This window comes from Cebus imitator, unplaced genomic scaffold (genome assembly GCF_001604975.1).
Source record: "Cebus imitator isolate Cc_AM_T3 unplaced genomic scaffold, Cebus_imitator-1.0 Scaffold1, whole genome shotgun sequence".
Lineage (NCBI taxonomy): Eukaryota > Metazoa > Chordata > Mammalia > Primates > Cebidae > Cebus > Cebus imitator.
The window spans coordinates 2,677,835-2,686,094 of NW_016107316.1; positions in this window are offsets into that span (position 1 = coordinate 2,677,835).

Consider the following 8,260-nt stretch of genomic DNA (forward strand, 5'->3'; position numbering starts at 1 on the left):
CTGTCCTGTTGGGCTGTGAGCTCTGTCTGCCTGTGCCCTCTGTCCTGTTGGTCTGTGAGCTCTGTCTGCCTGTGTCCTCTGTCCTGTTGGGCTGTGAGCTCTGTTTGCCTGTGTCCTCCGTTCTGTTGGGCTGTGAGCTCCCTGGTGCTGCACCCTTGTCCCTTACTGTCCCTCCCCAGGGCAGCCTTTACATGGTAGGGGGCGTGGCAGGGAAGTCACTGAAAGCAGGGCTGTTTCATGGATTCTTACTGGTCCCTGTGGGAGGTATTTGTACCCCTATTTTCAAGGGACCCTGATGACTCTTTTTAGAAGGTTCTTAGCTTTGGTCCTTACAGTCAAAGGGCAAGTACCCCTCCCCTCAGCACTTTCGGAGACCAGGCTTGCTTTGGAACTGTGTCCATGGAAAGTCTCCATGGTATAGACAACAATCATCGCCACTATTTGGGGGTTTTGTTCATGTGCTTTTAAAAGGAGGGCCGCTTCATTCTCCCCCTCCACCTTTCCTAAGGGCCTGGTGCGTGCTAAGCACTGGGTTTAGAGGGAAAACTCACTTGATGGGGCTCCCGCCCACCCGCAGAGCCCCAAACCCAGCAGAGCCCCGAACCCAACAGAGCCCACGCACAGACACAGAGAGCCCTGAGCGGCCCAGGGCCCAGTGCTGTGGACAGCAGCCCATGCTGTGCTATGGGAGAGGAGCGCCCCTAGGCATGGGGGACAGAGCGCAGGCAGACACTGACGGGATAGTAGAGTGGAAAGGACCTCAGACCAGAGGAGGCAGAAGTAGGTGGGCTCCGGGGTCCCTGTGTGGCCCATTTGAAGTTTGCATGGGAAGCTGTGGAAGGATAGAGTGAGTGTGGCTCCCGAGGGCCCGGGCCAGGGGAAGATGGGGCCTCTGTGTGACCTGCAGTGACTAGGAGACACACTAACGGCTTCAGTCTGGGGAGTGAAGCTTAGGAGCTGTGCTGCTGGCTGTAGGAGGCAGGGGCTGAGGGAGAGATGGCAGCAGGGAGGCTGGCTGGGAGGCGGCTGGCATATCCAATGAGGTCCTGAGGAGTGCAGGAGAGGCTGCCCTGTGGGGAAGAGGAAGGCAGCGTGGACATCCCGGCCAGTCCTGGCTTGGCCTCCCCCAGTGGATGGGCCCTGGTCATGTTATCACTCTTGTCTGAGTTTTTGGTTTCTCAGTACAAGCAAAACAAAGGGCCGCCATCGTCTCCCGCCCTGGGCCTCTGCATGCCTGGCTTCTCTCGGGATCAACTGTGCCTGGGGAGATGGAAGCGGGTCACGGTGCTGAGTGGACACACAGGCCAGAGGGAGGGAGACTCGGGGTGGCGTCCCTGCTCCTGGTCCTTCAGGATCTGGGAGGACAGGCTGCGAGCAGGGACGAGGGAGTCAGGTGCAGTCAGCTCTGTGGGGGGAGGTGACAGGCTTGGTGTGGCTGCTGACACTGGCATGTTGGCAGGACACTGGGGTCAGGAGCAGGTGTCCAGCAGGTGTCTGGAAGAGGTCAGGGCTGGAGCCATGGTTCGGAGGTTCTTCACGGGGAAGAGAGAGGACAAGGCAGGCCAGGGTGAAATAACTGAGGGAGGTGACGCAGGGAGGAAACCGAGTGCAGAAACCTGCAGGTGCTCTCCTTTGGTGATCGGAGAAACATCCAGAAGAGGAAGATGTGTAGGAAAGCGGCAGAGATGTAGTTCAGGAAAGCTTCCAGGAGAGGAGGCCTTTCGAGGGATGCTAACGTGGATCATACTGACTGGAAAATAATCTTACTATCATAACAATAGGTATGAGACCCCGTTACCAAAAAGCACGTATGAAATCCCTTCTGGACTGGGCACCGTGGCTTATGTTTTAATCCCAGCACTTTGGGAGGTTGAGATGGGAGGATCACTTGAGCCCAGAAATTTGAGACCAGCCTGGGCAACATGACACTACCCCATCTCTACAAAAAACAAAAAATTGGCTGGGTGCAGTGGCGCATGTCTATAGTCCCAGCTAGTTGGGAGGCTGAGGTGGGAGGATCACTTGAGACTTGGAGGTGAAGGTTGCAGTGAGTCAGCTGTGTTAGCACCACTGCACTTCAGCCTGGGTGACAGAGTGAGACCCTGTGTCAAAAAGAAGAAGAAGGAGAAGGAAGGAGGAGGAGAAGAAGAGGAAGAGGGAGAAGAAGAAGGAGGAAGAAGAAAGAAGAAGAGGAGGAGGAGGAGGAAGAAAACAAAACACATACATTCAAACAAAAAAGAAACCCCTTCTGTAAACAAACGAGGATACAGTCAGTGCCCTTCAGCCCAAGTCACAGAGCAGCATCTGAACAACCCTGGGCTCATTGCACCCAGGAAGAGAGCACACCGTGCAGGCCCTGCGGTGTCTCAGGAGAGGCACAAGAAAGGGCCTGCTCACGCGGGCTGCGTTAGGGGCTGTGGGAGAGGGTTAAGGATGTGGAGCTTTCCTCCTTGGACTGGATTCTGTCTGGAAGCAGGGCTAATTCTGTGAATTGGGTCTTAAATCTTATCCAGAAGGAGAGAGGAATGAAGTGAGGCTAGAGTTATTCTTGGTGAATAAACTGCAGTCCCTCATAGTAGCCAGGCTAGGGAGTGTTTGAAACAGCAGGAGGGACCCCTGAACGCTAGGGAAAGAAAGCAGGAGAGGGTGGGTGGGGTGACAGGGAGGGAGTGGAGGATGGCCTCTCTGTAAGGAAGGAGGGGGCTGGCTTGGGAGGAGCAGAGAAGTTAGGACAATCCTTCTGTGATCCACGCAGACAAAGGGCTCCTGGTCACGGCTTTTTGATATAAATTCTCAGCTGCCAAGTTCTCAAGTGTTTAAGACTCAGGAATGCACACGGCCATGGTTGCTTGTTTTTCTAGCCGTTTCTTCATTTCTTTGCTTGATTCCCAAGCATGTATCAGAGTTAATGGAGTGATTCTATTATTAAACCACTTAGAAATTTAAGAGGCAATGTACTCAAGTTTGAAAGGGACAATTAGACATTGGGAAAAGAACACTGGTAAGAGAATTCCATAGAAAGCTCAGTGTTATTCCTTAGTACCACAGCCCTAAAAAAAAAATAGGATCATTCCCCGCCCCCTCCCACCAGAGCTTAGAAACCAGCTACTCTGTGCGTTTGGTAAAAAGCAAAAGCATTTCTATTTCCAGTGAAGTGCTTCACGAAACACTTCAAAATATAGATCTGAAACTCCCTTTCTGATTTCACGTCTACTGAGAAGGTGAGATTCAGTTTTCACTTTTGAAGACGTGTGCAATGCCGCTGAAAGCCACAAGGGTTTGCTTTGGCAGAACCGACACCTGCTAAGATGCCAGGGCACCCTTCTATTCTTTACTGAGAGTCATCAAATATATTTTAAGTTATATATTTGTGGATGGAGGTGTGGTGGCTTTAGGATATGGCATGGATGTGGAAGGGGCTGGGGTGGGGCACTCTCAGATGGGCAGAGTCTGGAGAGAGCTCTAGGCGGCCTTGTGGCATCATCTGTGCCCTGGTTCTATTTCCTGCTGGCTGTCAGACAAAGAGCAGCCCTGACCTTGGCATGGCCCCACATTTGCACGGCTCAGCAATTTACAAGGCTCATCCATAGGCATGACTGCACCCGTTTCAGATTGCCCTCAGAAACAGGTGCAAATAGTTTCCTTCAAAGGGCACACATTGCTCGCACAGTCAGAGTCAAGGCAAATTTGAATTGTGCCCAGTTTCAAATATGTCTAGCCTCTATGTGCCAAGTCAGACATATGTATGTGTGCATAAATGAGGTGTCTGGCATGGAACCTAGAAGCACTGGGAAGGGTGAAAACAGCACTAGATGTGGAGTTACGAAGACCTGAGTTCGGGTCTTGGCTTGGTTCCTTATTAGTTACTTGACTTGGATAAGCTATTTGCCCCTTGGAGGGTAAATTTACCTCTTCTGCAAAATGGAGCTTGGTGCAGTACCTTCTTCTTAGAGGGGTTGTGAGGCACAAATGAGACATGGAGTATGGAAGCAGCTTATACATGATGAAGCACCCTGCAATCACAGTGACTCCAAGATCACCGGCAAACTCGGAGTGTCTCACGGAGGGTGTGATCAGAACGCTGGAAGACCCTGGAGTCATATCTTGTGGTGATGGAGAAAAAACTGGGGTGGTTTAGCCCCAGAGACAAGTTCATCCCTCACTGCCAGCTTCTGGCAGGTCGACACGCTATAGAGGAGCAGTGACAAGGCAAGTGGGTCTCTGGGTGAGTCACCTCTGAGTCTCAGGACCCAGCCGGGTGCCCAGCACATGATGGGGGAGTAGAATCTGATCGGACAGTGACCGCTAGGAACCAGAGGGGCACTTCTCCTCTCCTTCATTCCCTCGCCCCTCTCCTCCCCTCCTCTTTGTTTTTGTGTTAGTTCTCTCTGGCTAATGTTCAAACAGCTCTAATTATTGAGTTGTCATTTTGCATTTAATTGTTTGCCCATGAGTTGATTCAGTTATTTAACATAGCTTATTCCAGTGTACACACTTATATGGTACAAAATGAGAGCATTTAGCTGTGACATTGACAGGAAACCAGAGACCAGGAATAGAGTTCAAGAACTGCTGTTCCTAACCCAGTCAGGTGACAGCACCCCATCGCCCCAAAGCCCTCTTGGTCAAGTGACGCTGCCTCCACCCCAAAGCCTCCTTAGTAAGGTGACACTACCCCAGCCCCAAAGCCTTCTGATCTATGAAACTGGGAAGATGACAACTCTGTCCTCAGCATTGTGGAGCAGATCACATATGTGTGAACACTTTATTAACTGGGAAGCTATGAAGGCTTTTTCACAGAACAGATGCCTTCCGGAGAAAACCAGACGGTTGCCATCCAGATAGAGGGGTGATGAAGGCCAGTGAATTTATAAGGTAGAGTCTTCAGACCAGGGAAAAATCACTTTCAGGGATTCTGGAGGCTCCTGGGGAGCACTTGTGCTCATGAGTTCTTGCTGGGGAAGTTAAACCAATCAGCAACTCTTCCCAGTTCCTCTGCGAATGCTCCAACATCCTTGAGAGATATTAAAGCTATTTTTTTTCTCTAAAAGACTGAGCAATGGGGAAAGGAGTTCATAAAAGCTTGTTCCATTCAACGCTGAGGTATTTGGTGGTTGAAAAATCTTTGTTTGCTGCCCTAACCAGGTGGGTGGCTTAAACAATATAAATTCATTTTCTTACAGTTCTGGAAGCTGGAAGTCTGAGATTGGGGTGCCAGCATAGGTGGGTTCTGAAGAGGGTCCCCCTCCTGACTTTTGGATGTGTCTTCTTGTTGTGTGCCCACACAGTCACATCAGAGAGCTCTGACTTTGCTTTTTTTATTTTTTGAGACAGTCTTGCTCTGTTGCCCAGGCTGGAGGGCAGTGGTGCAATTGGCTCACTGCAACCTCCGCCTCCTGGGTTCAAGTGGTTCTCCTGCCTCAGCCTCGTGAGTAGCTGGGATTACAGGCATCTGCCACCATGCCTGACTAATTTACTTTTTATTTGTTTTTAGAAGAGATGGGATTTCTCCATGTTGGCCAGGCTGGTCTCAAATTCCTAACCTCAAGTGATCCACCCGCCTCGGCCTCCTAAAGTGCTGGAATTACAGGTGTGAGCTACCACACCTGGCCTGACTTTGCTTCTTATAAGGACACCAGTTCTACTCCATGAGGATTCCACCCCTTATGACCTTACTTGACCTTCATCTCTTCTTAAAGGCCATATTTCCTATATAGTTACATGGTCGGAGAGGGGTTAGGGCTTCAGCATATGATTTTGGGGGCACAGAATTTAGTCCATAGCAGATTTCAGAGGTGGAAGGGGCTAGGGTTTAGGAGTCAGACTGACCCAGGTTCAAACCCTTCCCTGCCGCCCATAGCTGAGAGACTTAGAGCAGGTTATGAACCTCTCTGAGCCTATTTCTTCCTCTGTGATGGGGATAACAAGAGCATGCCTCCCAGGCTCTGTGTGAGAATTACACGAAGTAACATATATGAAGCACCGGGAACTCCACCTAGGACCCTGCAGTACTCAGGATGAGTGCATGCCTGCCTTCCCTGGCCTCTCCTGAGATGCCGCCTCTTGGCATTTTACCCTTTACAGGCTGAGGAGGTGGAGCTGCCTTCAGGGTCTGCTTCTTCTTCGTTCTGAAACTCTGTCATATGGAGACTATGGGTTAATGTCTAGTAGGGGCCACTGGGCTCCGTCCTTGGATCCAATGAGGATAATAATCCCCAACTTTCAGTTATTAAGACTGACAATATACCATTTGGAGAAATATTCAGTTCACTCCTTGGCATGCAGTAGATCATCAATGTTCTTGCCCTGTGGCCCCGATGAGGCCTGAGCTGGGAGGATGTCAGTCCACAAAGGTTTACAGAGCATCTGCCGCGTGCCTGTTGCCAGGGGTGTAAGAGAGGAAGCGATCAGCACAGTCCCTGCTCCTGTGGAACAAGGAGTGCTCGGGAAGAAGGGAGGCGGTAAGCAGATTGTTATGAAGGGTGATAGGAGCAGGGCTGTGCTTTGGAGAACCTGTGTGCAGAATCAGAAAATGTCTGCAGGGGCTGTCAGCTGCCATCGTGTTCACCAGAGCGGGGAGGGGTTTTTCCCAGGCTCACACGGCGAGGCGGTGGCAGAGGGGTTGGCCCTAACCTTCAATATGCACTTGATATTGCATATTGATATGGCAAAAGGGTCGCTTCAGGAAATAGAAAATTGACGAAAGAGGGCAGCTGGGAGTGAGGCTGGGCAGAGGGGCACCTATTGTGGGGCTCAGGAATACTAGCTCTGGCTGTTCCCTCAGCCATCCCTGCCAGGCTGTGGCACAGGCCAGGCCCAGCTAAGGGCTTGCCTCTGATACTAGGCCTACTGTGTGCCTGGTAGGCTCTGAAAGGAGCGAGCTGGGGACTCAGCTGTCCCACCCACCACCTCCAATCTGCCATGGAGAGACCCCTGCTTCCCCTGACCCTGGCTCAGGGCTTTAATGCACGGTCTCATTTAGTTTATTTCCCTAAACAAAGCTTGTGAGGGACCCTCGATCTCTGTCTATAGGCTGGAATGTGCCCAGTAGCACAAAGCTGGCAGATACCTAAGCCAAGGTCCAAACACGCCTGTGGGTTTCCAGGCCCTGGTCCAGCCCACACCATGCACAGCCTAGGAGGCCTGCGGGACACAGGACGCTCGGGGTTCAGGCCTGTGGTGTCCGACCCAGGCCATCCTGACTGGGGCCTCTGTGGCTCCTGTTGCTGCATAGAAGCCAGCCCCGGCAGGAGCCGCCCTCTGCTTTGCCAGCTCATTCCTTCTGGAAGAGGCGCCCTGAGAGAGGGGCTTGGAATTCCTGCCCTAAGTCCCTGGTGCCTCGTCACATGCCAGCTCAGCCTGCAGCTATGCATCTCCTCTAGAGCATCTCCTGTTTTGGTGTCCTCCAGGCAGCCACTCAGGTCTCCGTGAGTCACAGAGCCACTTCTTAACCCCTGGTCCTGCTCGCGGTGGGAAGCAGAATTCCACTTATCACAGACACGTTCAAAGGAATGGAGGAGTCTCTTCTCCAGATACTATCTATGCACAATGATCGAGTATGCTTTGGACCGGGGGTTGGGAGACGCAGCTTCTGGCCTTAGCTTTGCCAGGGACTTGCTGGGAGACACGAGCATGCATTTGTCCATCTCAGGGGTGTCAAGAGTTCTGTAGGCTGCAGAGTGCGTGGGTGGGGTTGGGTGATGTGAGACAGCCAGATTGGGTTTAAGTGTCACCCAGATGTAGCAGAAGGCAGGTTTGAGATGGAATCTCATTTATGCCATTTACAAGTTATGTGACCTTAAGATGGTCCCTCGACCTCTTTAAGGCTTGATTTCCTCATTTATCAACCAAAGATGATAATCCCTATGCCATGGAGGATCTCATAAGAAAATGCATGCCACAGTGAATGTGCAGCTAAGGATCGCCTCTCCTTCACTCTCCTGCCTCTGGTGAATTAAATTGTGTTCCGCCAAAAGATATGTTGAACTCCTAACCCCCTGTACCAGTGAATGTGGCCTTATTTGGAAATAGAATCTTTGCAGATGGAGCAAAGTTGAGATGGGGTCATAGTGAATTCTGTGGGCCCTAATTCAATGACTGGTGTCCTCATAAAGACAGAGAGATTTTGAGACACAGGGAGATCCCCATCTGAAGACAGAGGCGGAGATTGGTGTGGCTGCAGCTACAAGCTAAAAACACTAAGGACTGATGGCCGCAGCAGAAACTAGGAAGAGGCAAGAAGGATTCTATTCTGAGTCTT